This window comes from Benincasa hispida, chromosome 9 (assembly GCF_027475165.1).
Source record: "Benincasa hispida cultivar pf3 chromosome 9, pf3_genome.v1.1, whole genome shotgun sequence".
Taxonomy (NCBI): Eukaryota; Viridiplantae; Streptophyta; class Magnoliopsida; order Cucurbitales; family Cucurbitaceae; genus Benincasa; species Benincasa hispida.
The window spans coordinates 49,541,515-49,556,925 of record NC_143486.1 but is presented as its reverse complement, the minus strand read 5'-3'; positions in this window follow the sequence as shown (position 1 = coordinate 49,556,925).

The following is a 15,411-nucleotide window of genomic DNA, read 5'->3' as shown; positions in this document are numbered from 1 at the left end:
TATTCATATATTATAGATTATTTAGACTATTTACTCGAACTTGATCCACTCTTATGTCTCCATATAATGTTCAAGTACTTATGTAATAGTCATGGATCTTCTAGTTTATTAGATTTATTTCCAAAACGAAATAAGTAATTCATATATTTAATACAACTTTATTGAATCAAACTTCAATAACAATTTTATTAAATTTATCGGAATAAGTTTGTTATTTACAAACCACGAGTCTTAGGACATAAAATCCAACAAACTCCTACTTGGACTAAAACTCCAGAGGTAACATACATATGAATATATAATGCTGAGTTTTTTAGTTTTACACAGAAATACAATAAACTTGGGCATCACATACTCATGGTTTGCCTTTAGATATCACATACCCATCCTTAGGTATCACATTCCTATGTGTGTTTTCTCCCACTTGCCCTAGGTTATATAACTCGTAATCCTAGTCTCACTAGGTGATCCTTAAACACTTTAGCCGAGAGGATCGCTGTAAACACATTAGAACACAATGAACTTCTATTCAAAACATAGGGAATGCATCTTATTAGCACAACTCTTTGTTTCTCGATGCCGTCATCAAGACTTGATGACTTGAGTTTCTACTAAACCCAAACTATGGCTAAGTTGTCATACATTCCTCTCACTACATCGAAGTACCCTAAACTCTTTGAGTAAGATGTATCTGACCTGTCTAAACAGCTTTTGTTACAGTGTCAGATTTTAATCAATAACTCTTTATTGATATACATTTTGTTTTCTTTTTTTTCTTTTTTTCTTTTTTTTACGAAAACTAAATAATACATGGTGATCTTATATACTTTTCTAGAAAAATTTAGCATTTGTCAACGCAAAACTTGATTTTCTTTTAATGAAAAGTATATTACTTTTGGGTTGCCTACAGATAGGTATGCTATTTGAAAGGTATTCCAATACTTAAAGTTTCGACACTAACACATATGTCAATCTAGTTCATATTTTTGAACTATGTAAACATCTTTTACAAATCATTAGCAACTTTTATAAGCTCTCCATATCTCATATGGAGTTTTCGAAACACCTTAAAAATGGAATGACGTTCACAATGATTAAGGCAACTAGATGTATAGAATTGTCACTAGATTTCATGTTCTATCAAAATAGCCTTGGAAATGTCTGATTCTCTGTACTCTCTACTTCGATCTAATCGACGTATTTTGCTTATTTTACCTAACAAGTTTTATATACCTTAAACCTTTCAAGTGCTTTAAACTTACAATTTAGGTAAATATAGCTGTACTTTAAAATAACTACTGAAATATTCATACATTCCTTATGCTGTAACAGTCATCGGACCTTAAAAGTCTGAATATATAAGCTTTTAAGGGTTATTTGGTTCTTTTGATCATTTTGTCTTCAAGATAAGACACACATAGAGTTAAAAGATTTATCTTCTAACTTATTTAGATGATCACTTTTAACCTTCTTAATCTCATTAAGACCTGATGTGACAATAATCTTAATTACCAAAGATAAGTATCAGAATACATCTTTTGCCTTACTATTTTTCAGCCGTTTTAAATATCTAAATATTTGAAATAGCCTTGAACTTTGGTTGGTTTTAACAGAAGTTGCTTTATAGTAGAACAAATATAAAATGCAACTTTTGTTAAAATGAACATTTCATTTATAACAAATGATTTATACAATATGTTCTTTACAAAGGATAAAAAAACCTTTATTACAATAACAAAAGTAAAAGGTTCATCTTCTGTCAGCAACTCTCACATCTCCCACTGGTCATTTTGAGATATTTTCCCATATTCACAATCTGGAGTACTATCTCATTGCAACCAACCCTCAAGAACTACTTTCCTTGTTTTTCTTTCTTCACTCTTTTCTCCGCAAGATATTGTGGGCAGTACCTCTTCCAGTGCGCTTCTTCACTGCAGTGGAAACACTTTCCTTTATCTGTAACTTTTGTCTTGCCTTTGCGGCTAATACGTTTCTTTTTCCCTTTCCCCTTGTTTTTCTTCACTGGAATACTCTTATTCTTTGAAGAATAAGCAATATCAAACTTTTTAGAGAAAGATCCTTTTTTCTCAGCAATAGCAACATTTACCTCTACTTATTGTCCTTTTGTTCTCAAAATTGACTGAAAAGCTTGTAGCTCATTGAGAAGTATAGTCAGGTTGTATTCTATCTTGTTCATTAACGCGTTGGTGCGAAATTGCAAGAAGCTCTTTGGAAGAGACTCTGGAATAAAACCGACTTAGCTTCTCTCATCTACAACAACTCCATTTATCTCTGCTACATTGAAATGGACCATCATATCCAGAACATGTTCAGCAACAGAAACCCTTTCTTTCATTCGGCAGTTGTAAACATATTTGATAGCATCATGCCTCAAAGAGAAGGACGGTTGTCCAAACATCCCACGTAGAGATTCCATAATCTCCTTGGCAATATACATGCTTTCGTGTTTCTTAGCCAGAACATCAGATTACTGGCAAGAATGTAGGCATGGGCTTTCACATTTTCCTTCGTCCATCTGTCGTATGCTTCCCAAACAATTCGGTTTGCATTTGAGCTTGGGATGGGATGACACTCCTTTGTCAAAACAAACCTTAAATCGTCTATCACCAGTACTGTACTCAAATTTGATTTTCATGTACATTAATTGTCCCCAGTTAATTTATCTGAATCTAATAATTGTATCAATGAACTAGTCATTCTGAAAAATAAACAATTTCTTTATTAGTGAATTGCTTTTAAACCCAATCATATTTTTGTTGGGATTGGTGTCCTAATTCTCCCAGAGTCTCGTAGTTTGTAAACTTTTGTACACATTGTTATTAATAAAATAAGAGTTATTTTATTTGCATTGATTCATATCCAATAAACAAAGATCTGTGGTTATTCTATGTAAACTTAAGCATGTATATGAGATATACAAGTGGATCATGCCTTAAGTAGTAACCTAAAAGGTCTGTAGTATAAGGATAAAGGAGAGATACCTTATCCTGGTGACACTACGGATACGACCCGCTTTGTAAAGGTTTACAAGTAATGTGAACTACTACAGATGGTCTGATCCTGACCATTCATGTGGAGATATGCGAGTGAGGGTGCCCTATACAAAGAGTTTGTATAAGACTGGATCACAAGATGATTAATCTCTTTATATAATGCTGTTGATAATTGAGACTTACATCTCACTTAAACGACCATAGGTGACATGATCTTAATCCTGAGTGTTTTGGAAAATTCTGCCTATGAGGGCAGTCCTTTGATTAGTATGGGTGAGAGTGGCCAGATTACCAACTCAACAAGTCTACCTTTTTGGGGATTTGTCTGATTGGGGAGCTGGGAACTCAGTTACACAAGATGAAATTCACTGCTTCCACGAAGCAGGGGTAAGTAGATAGATTGCTCTCTTAAGGGCTGATTCCGGGTCTTGAACATAGTGGCCATATCCTTTCTTTGGAAGAGAGGACCCAGTCATAGTAGGACTATGACTTATTGTTCATTAGAGGAATCAGCGGTACTTAAGAAGTTAGATGTAACTAGAGGGGTAGAACGGTAAATTGGTCCAACTATACTTACAAGCGATCTGTGAAAAGTTATTACGCTCTTGAATGGTTGATATGGATATAGAAATATATCTGTAGTGAGAAGAATGCAGCTGTCGGTCTTTAGTGGAGTGCTCGGCAGTTAACAGATGGCAAATCTCATGACTAAAGAGTTTAGTCAGTTATTAACGTACCGTTGGAGCTTCAAGCTACAGGTCCATAAGGTCCCCTTGGTAGCTCAATGGGTTCAAGTTGAGAATCAGTTTTTGTGGTTACTTTGAAGTGTTCAAATTAACAAGAGAAAATTCAATTATATATGATATAATTGGTGTGATGTATGAGATACATCAAGTGGAGGAATTAATGTAAATTATGATTTACATTAAGTACCATGGAAAAAGAAAAAGAGCTATGGTTTATATGTTTCATGAGATGAAATATTAAAACTATAGGTTATAAATATAATATGGTGAGTTGGTTATCATATTTTTTTTTTACCCTTGAGTTATCAAGTTGGTTATCATATTTATTGGTTATCAAGTTAGTCTTTCATGAACGTTCGTAAATCCAGTTGGGTCAAATTACTATTTGACCCTTGGGTTACCTTGTGAACAAGAGTTCATAATATACTCAAGATTAAGACTAAGTTGCCTAGGTCATCCTATTGAAATAAGAACCTAACTACTCAACGGTATTACATCTAGTGGTTACTATTTTGCGGTCCAATCTTATGCAAACTCATTGCATAGGATACCCGTATCCCCACTCACGTATCACCTACACGAATGCGTTGGATCATTACGTTTGTATGAAATACAAAGTGGGTCGTATCCATAGCGTTACCAGGATAAGGTACCCAACCTTATCCCTATACTATAGACCATTTAGGTTGTATCTTGAACATTGATCCCTATATGTCTCCACATGCAGTTTAAGAGTCATACGACAACCTTGGATGTTAGCTGATTGAATTTAGGGTTATGAAGACAAAATATACAACAATACAAACAATAACATTTATTGATTTAACATCCATAACTCTTTATTGATGACAACCAATTAATAACATTATTATCTATGAGTTTTAGGGCATAAAACCCAATAGTATGAGGCTTGTGAATGTGTGTAAAATGCATGACAATATATAAGATGATTACATAAACCATGCATTTACGAAAAATAAATAAAAACAATCAATAATTAGCAAACAATAAAAGAAAAAAACAAAGCATAAACAAAATATTTTTTCCCAGAAAATAAGTAAGTAAATAAATAATATAATCCATTAAAAATAATTAGCCAAGAAAATATTTGAAAAGAAACTAAATAAATAACTAAATAAAATCAAATAAAATAAAAGATAATAGAAATAAAAACATAACGGCTTTAACCTTTTATCATCCTTAGTAGAGTGCCAAGCTGTCACAACGTCACCGCAACGCGGAGCGACCGACGTCCTTTCCTAGGGTCCTCTTTCGAGGTGAAAGGCTTGGAGTGGCCACCAATCATTTTAAGGTGTGATTGGTCACCCATTAAAAAAATAAAAATAAAAACAGTTTACTTTTCCAAAGATAGGTTTGGGGGCTATTGAATGTAAGGCAGGTATTAGCATCCTAGAACACCCGTTTAAAAAAAAAACGTTTTATTCTATTATCCAAAATTGTAATGAAAATTAATAAAACAAAAACTTATGAGAATTGGCTAGTTAAACAATTCCCAGATAGAGGTGTTCCTTTACGATCAACTTAAGTACCTTGGCCTAGACAGAATTATTACCTTAGTCAATTGTATTTAAAACGTATTTGGTAAAAAAAATGTCTCACTAGGTTTCATATAATTTTAAGAATAAATTATAATTGATTCTCATGAGTAACAATGTATGTCAATTTATATTTGGATTCTCTTATGAAATATTGACCTTTAGAGTTTAGGCATTTAGCAACATCAACTCTATAATATGATTGTGAAAATGTCTTATGTAAACTAATTCGCACTTTAGAAAAATGTGAACTAATAATTATGAGTGGTGCAAGTCATTCAAAAGAAAGGTTTGAAATTCATCTGAAAATTTGAAATTTAAAACTAGCTGAAGTTTTATTTTGGAAACTGAATCAATGCTAATTTAAAACTTATCTAGGAATCCAAAACATAATGAAGTTTGAAATTTAAAGACAATTCTTAGATTAAATCCCAATAAGATATACTTATAAAATTATAAGTTCAAGTAAAATTAATTTTCATTTTGCAAAAATGTGAATTACAACCTATCTAAAGTTCATATTTAAAGTTTTAAATTCAAGAAATTTGAAATATTATTAAGAATCTCTAAAACTAAAAATTGAATAGAATCTATTTAACAATGTTAGATTAGAATCTATTTAACAATGTTAGATTAGAATCTATATTCAATTTTAAAGTAAATTTTTTGTTTAAATGTTTTAAAGAAATTTTAAACTACAAATCTATTTAAATTTCATGTTTAAAACTAGTTTAAAATTCATCAAAATTTAAAAGAAAAAGAATAATAATAAAAATAAGTTAGAAAATAAAAGTAGTCAATAATAATAATAATAATAAAATGAAATAAATTTGAATAAAAATAAACACACAAGTCACCTAAAAATAAATTAAATTAAGTTAAAATAAGACTAAAGTTAACTTAAAAACAAATAAAAAGAACATGAAAAAGAGAGGAAAACATAATAATAGTAATAATAATAAATGCCAAACAAAAAACGACGTTTACAATCTTGAGAAGGGATTCTCAAGCTTAGGGGAAGCCTAAACTATTTAAGTGGAGTGGTTTCCATTTGAGAGGGAAAGATAAAAGTTTTTTGAAAGAGAGTCTCAGGCTTAAGGAGAGTTTAAGTCACTTTGAGAGGAAGTCTCAAGCTTAGGGGGAGCCTAAGTGTACATTAATATTCACACTTAGGGAGCCTAAGTTTCGATGAGAGGGAGTCGCATATCTAAGGGAAGCCTAGTTGATCATCTAAGTGATTAAGCTTTACGGGTGTCACTGTACTCGTACTATTATTATAGATAAGTACAACATGTAATTGATTAACATTATATTAGTGAAATCATCTTTCTTAGGCATATTGTCCACTAGAAGTAGGTGGTATTTTACCGAGTTGGGTTACCAAACTTTGATGTCTCTATTATTTGTTTGTTTGTTATTGTTTTAATGTTTTGAGGAGAATTGTAATATTGTTCTTAACAAAATTTGGTGTGCAACAAGTAACCCTTATTTTTCACATTGTACTATAGATAAATTACACTTTTGGTCCTCAAAATTTAAATTAAATTTCCATTTGGTCCTTAGATTTTAAAGTTAACAACTTGATCTCTAAAGTTTTTCTTATTTATTTATAAACTTGTTGGGCCACATTAATAAACTTAACGAAAAGTTTATTAGACATGTGATAATAACATAACAATGTCTATGGGTTGAACTCTAAATGGAGAGATGACACTTATGTGGGTTAATTTTATGATTGATTATTAATATACTATTACAAAGATTCTAAAATATGTGTAATTTAGATGTCCATACTTAGTGTCCCAATAGTCTATGTGTCATACTTCCATCACCCTATGTGTCATGTTGACCATGTGTCTTGTACATACACAATATTGGTGCACGGAGCTAAGTAGGTGTCGTTAGTTCTACCTAACCCGAAACAAACAATATTTGTAAAGCTCGAACATCAACCTAAACTAACTCGTAGTTAAAGTGGAAGTAAAAGGTCGATCCACAGGGACATGTTATTTAATATTTTCTTTAACCAAGCTTAACTATAAAAGCTATAAAACGGGGGGTTTTTTTATTAATACAAGAAACATGTTAAAAATCAAAAGACAAAGGATAATTGTAACCAAATTTAGAACAATCTTACTTCTAATCCAAACTAGACGTTCAATGCAATTCTTATCATTGAATTCTACAAATTTAATTCACAATCGAATTAAGTTCGCAAGTACTTAATTAAATTAAACTAGTCTCTACAAAGGCGGACAACTAGCAATAACCTAGTCAAGAAAGCGTTCTAATCAACGATTAAGGTAGGATAGCCCTAATCCTAATCAATCTACATGCTTCTACCTCTATTGGGTTCGACATCGACCATATAGAAGAGAAAACACATGCATTAAGTTCTAGGATTCAATTGTGTCGATTAATTGCTAAGATAGCTTACTCAATTAACTGAATTTTCTCCACATCTAGTAATTAGTGCGTCCTAGGATAGCTATTCAACACACAATTACTATTGCCTCTTGGAGATTTTGGCTAGACATTCTATCGAACACATTAAAAGCAATAATCATGAGTGAATGTGACAAAAGCAAGCATCAGGGCTAACATATGTTCAAGATATAGATCATTCAGCATGCTTCAAGAATTAAAAACGGATTCAAGAATGCTCAAATCAGATTGCAAATTATAAAAACAAGTAGAAAATTCAAAAGAATTTGCAAGAACTCTTGAAATAGAAACAAGATTGAATTATTTCACAAATCCATTGACAAATTCATGAAGAATTACAAGTTATTGATTATAATTCAAAAAGAAATCAAAATCTAAACTAGATAGGAAACAAAATTACCATAAAGACTAATTGATACAGAGAGAAATTCTAGCCTCCATCGAAATCATGCTTCCTCTCCTCAACAAAAATGAAAGAAAACTATTTATACTTACAGGGTAGCATCGCGACGCTTGGCTCAACATTGCAATGCTAAATCTCAAAAAAGCCAAGAAGCGTTACGCTTGAGACATGATGCTATGCTTGAGACATGATGCTGGAGGTTGACGCTGCGTTGCATGAGGCGCGTGCGGACAATCGCGCCAAAATCCGGAGCGTTGCAACACATCGAGTTTTGCAGTAGAAGTGAGTGTTCTGTCTTTAAGCGTTGCTCGATGCTTCTCCTAGGGTCGTGATGCTAAAACTTGATGGTGAAACTCGATACTCGATGCTCAATGGCCTTTACTTGATACTTGATGCTCGATGGCATTTACTCAATGTTATTTTGGAATTACTCGATTATACTCAATTACTCGATTATACTCGATTATACTTGATTTCTCGATGGTCGATGGCATTAAAAAAATATAGAATACTCAATAGTACTCGATCGCACTTTGGTAATTTTCTGATTCTCTTTAATTTAGTTGATTTTCTTGGTCATTTTTTTTTAATCTTTTTGGCCTAATTTTCTTGTAATGACTCCTAAACGCCTCGAAGACTGTTTTACCTACAAAATTAGCAATTAAAGCAAATAATCAACACTATTTTGAGAGAACTGACAAAGAAAATATAAATCCTTTAAAGACCTAACAATTAGTGTCCAAGTCATTCCACTTACTACCTGCATAATTGCTTATAAATAATGGTATTTTATGGATTTTGTAGATGCACACACATTGGTGAGAAATCCAAAAAGATTGGAGAAGTTGGAGAAATTTGGAGAAAATTCCTATTTTCATAACTTTTCTTTTCCTAATTTTATCTTTGCTGTTTATTTATTTTATATATTATATTATATCATATTTTCTCAATATTCGTGTCACAATGGTGCTCATTTTGCTTCTCAAGTTTACAACACGTTATCAACACGGGCTTCTATCGTTTCCCCTCCTGAAGTGTTACCATGACAAATATTACAAAACTAGAATTTGCAGCCCTTGACATTAATGGTAATAATTATTTGTCATGGGTGCTTGATGCTGGAATACATTTGAATGCTATGAACCTTGGAGAAACAATTAAAGAAGGGAATGCAACATCTAGTCAGGAAAAGACAAAAACAATGACTTCCTTCGTCATCATCTCCTTGAGAGATTGAAGTGAAATATATAACAATAAAAGATCCATGCATCTTGTGGAAGAATTTGAAAGAAATATATTCTTACCAGAAAACGGTTATTCTTCCTAAAGCTCATTATGAACGGGTACATTTGAGGCTCAAGATTTTAAAATCGTAAGTGATTAGAACTTCCAATATTTAGAAATTAGTCCAAAATTCTTGTTACGTGAAAAGAAAATACCGATGCATATATGTTGAGAAGACATTTTCTATATTTCATGTCTCAAATTTACTCCTGTAGCAGCAATATCGAGAGAACGGTTTTATATAGTATTCTGAAAATTTCATGTTTTCTTGTGACCGAACAAAATAATGAGTTATTGGTGAAGAACCACAAATCTCAACCAACTAAAACAACACCATTTCCTGAAGTGAATGCTGTGAATTTTAATAATCGTGAACATGGTTAAGGTTATGACCGCGACAAAGGAAAAAATTATTATTATTTTCGTGGTGGTCATTCTAATCATCTAAATTTCAAAAAAAAAAAAAAAAAGAAAACCAAATAAAATGACGATCATAAAGGAAAGGCTCCACAAAATAAGAATCCAAGAAATGTTGAATAAAAATGCTTTCAATGTGGTATGATTGGCCATTGGACATGTATATGTCGTACATCAAAACATTTAGTTGATCTTTATCAAGCTTCTCTGAACGAAAAAGGAAAAAATATGAAAGCTAAATTTGCCTACCAAGATAATGATATATTGCTCATCCAATATGACAAATTTGGATGTAGTAGACTTCTTTGAATCTCTCGAAGAGAAAATTAGCACGGTTGATAGTATAGCAAGTGCTTCTTGATTTTGAGAACATTCAGAATTAGTGTTGTTTGTTTTGTTTATCTATCTTTCATTTTTTTTAAAAAAAAAAAATTTAACTGTTGTATTTCAAATTTTGTTTATCTTATTGTAATTATCTTGTTTAAATGAAGAATCATGGAAAATTCTCATATGTCGAGTGACTTAAAAATGAGGAATGAAGATCCATATTTAGCAGATTATGCAATTATGTATACAATATTTACAAGTAGAAAATATTTTTCCAAAGTGACAATGTTGGAAACAAAAGTCAATAAAATATCAAATTCTGCAAATTTAATTGAAGGGTTTGAAAAAGAAAAATATCAAATTTAATTTAATTGAGAATGCATTGTTCTCTAGTCAATCAAAAATGAATCTACTGAGTTTTAAAATATATGCATTACAATGGTTATCATATAGAGACTGATAGAAAGAGCGAGATAGAGTATCTTTATATAATATCTATTGTCTCACATGAAAAATATATTCTGGAAAATTGTCTGCTTTATCGTATGGATTATATCATACTCACATACGGGTAATTGAATCATATGTAACAATGAACCTACAGTTCATGAATCCAGATATATTTGTTATTTGGCATGACAGATTGAGTCATCCAGGGTCTATAATAATGAGAAAAATTATTGAGAATTCACAGGGACATCCATTGAAGAACCAAAAGATTCTTCAATCTAAGGAATTATCATGTGATGTTTGATCTCAAGGCAAACTAATAGTTAGGCCATCACCAGCTAAAGTGGAAATTGAATCACCTACATTTTTAGAATGAATTCATGGTGATATATGTGAGCTTATTAACCCACCAAGTGGACCATTTAAATATTTTATGATATTAGTAGACGCATCCAATAGATGGTCATATGTGTGCTTATTATCAAGTCGAAACTCTGCATTTGCAAAATTACTTGCTCAATTAATTAAATTGAAAAAACAATTTTCTGATTATACAATTAAGATAATTCGTCTTGATAATGCTGGTGAATTTACATCACAAGCTTTTGATAATAATTGTATGTCAATTGGGATCAGTGTTGAATGTTCTGCAATTCATGTTCATATACAGAATGGTTTAGAAAAATCATTTATTAAACGTTTGTAATTAATTGCTAGACCTTTGCTATGAGAGCAACCTTCCTACATTTGTATGAGGTCATGCTATTTTGCATATTGTGTTACTTATATGTATTAGGGTAGTAGTTTGTCACAAGTACTCGTCATTACCATTAGCTTATGGCCATGAGCTGAATATTTCCCATCTAAGAATTTTTTGATGTACAATATATGTTCCAATTGCTCCACCACAATGTACTAAGATGGGGTCCTCAAATGAGGTATTAGGAATATACATTGGATTTGATTCTCCGTCAATTATAAATATCTTGGATCCTTGATAGGTGATGTATTTACTGCACGATTTGCTGATAGTGATTTCAATGAGATAAATTTTCCAACATTAAGGGGGGGAATTGAAAAGTTGGAAAAAGAAATTGCATGGAATGCATCATTATTGTCTCATTTAGATCCCCTTACAGATCAACGTGAACTTGAATTTCAGAAAATAATTCATTTGCAAAATATAGCAAATCAATTACAAGATGCATTTATAGATGTTAAGAAAGTAGCTAAGTCACATATATCAGCTGCAAATGTTTTATTAAAAACTGATATCTCAACACAGAAGTCGTCATTAATGAGTCTAGAACACGCCAGAAGCATGGCAAACAAGTGGGTTCCAAAGATAAAAATCCTTGAAAAAGAAAAATAATTAATAATAAAAAAATTGGTTAGGGATGTAAATATCCATGAAGAAATCCTTAACATGACCAATAAGAAAGGTGAAATACTTAAAGATAATAATGAGATTTCAAAAAATTATGTCATGATAGGAAAAAGATGGAACCGAACTAATGTATACATTTTTACATATAATGTTGTTCTTGATATTATATCTGAAAATGGGGATCTTGAACTAAAATCTGTTGAAGAATGTCGACATAGAAAAGGTTGGCCTCTATGGAAAGAAGAAATCAAAACAAAATTAAATTCACTTTCAAAACGTCAAGTTTTTGGACCAATAGTCTGAACACAAGAAAGTGTCAAACTTGTGGGATATAATTGAGTATTTGTGAGAAAAAAAATGAAAATATTGAGGTCTTAAGATATAAAGCAAGACTAGTTGCACAAGATTTTTCACAAAGACCTAGTATTGATTATGAGAAGATATATTCTCCCGTGGATGTTGCAATTACACTAAGATTTTTAATTGGTCTGACTGTGTATGAAAGTCTAGACATACATTTTATGGATGTAGTCACAACATATTTATATAGATATCTTGATAATGATATTTATATAAAAATCATAGAAGGATTTAAGATACTTGAAACATATAAATCAAGTTCTCAAAAATTGAATTCCATAAAGTTACAGAGATCACTATATGGATTGAAATAATAAGGACGAATGTGGTATAATCGCCTAAGTGGATATTTGTTGAAAGAAGGATATCTAAATAATCCAAAATATTTTTGTGTTTTTATAAAGAAATCACAATCCGAATTTGCTATTATAACTGACTTAAATATATTTGGAACTTTTGAAGAGCTTTCAAAGGCAATAGAATATCTTTAAAAAAAAATTGAGATGAGATCTCGGAAAAACAAAATTTTGTCATGGTTTGCAAATTGACCATTTAGCAGATGAGATATTTGTTCATCAGTCAACTTATATAGGAAAAAATTTTAAAAGTTTTCTATGGACAAACCATATCCATTGAACATTCCAATGAAAGTTTGTTCACTAAATGTGAAGAAAGATATATTTTGACCTAGAGATGATAACAAAAATCTTTTTGGTCCTGAAGTATCATATCTTAGTGCAATTGGTGCACTTATGATCTTGCTAATAATACAAGACCAAATATTACATTTTTAATAAATTTATTAGCTAGATACAGTTCTTCTCTAACAAAAAGACATTAGAATGAAGTTAAGCATATATGACGTTATCTTCGAGGAATGGTGGGTATGGGTTTATTTTGAATAATAAATAAAATTTTGATCTAGTTGATTATGCAAATTCTTGATATTTATTTTATCCACATAAATCTATATCTCAGACATGTTATTTATTCACATGTGGAGGAACCGCTATAACGTGGCGATCAGTAAAATAGACCACAATGGCTACTTCTTCAAATCATGCTGAAGTTCTTGCAATTCACGAGGCTAGTCGAGAATGTGTTTGGCTGATATCAATGACTCAACACCTTCTTGGAACATGTGGCTTTTCTTCTAATAAAAATCTTCTGACGATATTATACAAAGACAACACAACATGTATAGCCCAAATTAAAAAAATGATATATTAAAGGAGATAGAACGAAACATATTTCACCAAAGCTTTTCTACACTCGTGATCTTACAGACAATGGTGACATCACAATACAACAAATTTATTAGAAAGATAATCTGGCAAACTTATTTACAAAGACATTACCTATCGCAACCTTTGAAAAATTAGTGCATAACATTAGAATGCAGTGACTCAGAGATCTCAAATGATGTTTCCATGAGGGAAGAAAATATATTCTATTCTTTTAGAAGTACAAATTATATGAAATATGTACTTTTTTTCCTTCACTAAGGTTTTTTTCCCATTGAGTTTTTCTTAGTAAGGTTTTAATGAGACACATTTCATATATATATATACAATGGGCATCTAAGATAGAGTATTATAAATATTCTAAAATATGTGTAATTTAGATGCTCATGCTTAGTGTCCTAATAATCCAAGTGTCATACTTCCATCACCCTATGTGTCAAGTTGACCATGTGTCTTGTAAATACACATCATTGGTATCCAAGTTATTCCACCTCCTACTTACTAAATTACCTCTAAATAATGGCATTTTGTGGATTTTGTAGACACACATATTGGTGAAAAATCCAAAAAAATTAGAGAAGTTGGAGAAATTTGGAGAAATTTTCTATTTTCATAATTTTTCTTTTCCTAATTTTATTGTGTTATTTATTTATTTTATATATTATATTATATTATATTATATTTTCTCAATATTCATATTGTCGTGGTGTGTCATTTTGCTTCTCAAGTTCATAACATATACACAATTATTCTTTTCTTTTCCTTTTGCTTGTTTTTACATGTTTGAAATATGGCTTTTGTTTTGTATTTTTTATTTAAATTTTAATACATTCCAAATTAAGTCCATTCAAGGCCTAACAACCTCCCTTGTTTTTGTCAAAAGTAGCAAACCAGCCAATGGTTTATAAGTTTACCTAACATTAGGAAGTTTCTTTCAGAAAAGGCTAATAAAACAATTAGGACCATTAGTAACTATTTTCAATGCTATTTGATAATCAACAGGTTTTTTGTTTTTATTTTTCAAAAAATAGGTATGTATTATAAATAATAATAAATGTCCATTAGATGCTCATGCTTAGTGTCCATCGACCATGTATCATGCCCTCATTTTCCAAAGCATTGTCCATGTGTCTCAACATTACACATTATTAGTATCCATGTAATTCACTTCCTACTTGTCAAATTATCTATAAATAGTGTCATTTGATGAATTTTAGAATACGCACGTTGGGCAAAATCCAAAAAAATCGGAGAAAATGGAGAAATCCATCCTTTTTATTTTATTTACTTTTGTTATTTATTTATTTCATATATTTATATATTATATTTAATTTTTTTAATATTTATTTATTTTATTATTATATTATATTTTATTTATTTTAGTATTATATTTTATTGGTATCCGTGTTCTCGTTGTGTTCCTTAAATTCACAACACATTATCAGCACGAGCTCCTATCATTTTTCTCGCTAAATGTAGGTTCTAAAGATATGTCAGTTTTTCTCTTTTCCTTATAATTAATAAATTAAATGCTGTTTTATATATTTGATGTATATTAAATTTATAATATAAATATAATATTTTGTAATAGTGTCACTATGAAAATATTATAAAATTAGAATTTGTAACATTTGATATTAATGATAATAATTATTTGTTATTAGTGTTTGATGCCAAAATACACCTGGATGCCATAAAAATGTGATTATTGGAAAACAATTTTTCTTCCTAAAGCTCATTGTAAATGGATGCACTTGAAGCCCCAAAATTTTAAATCA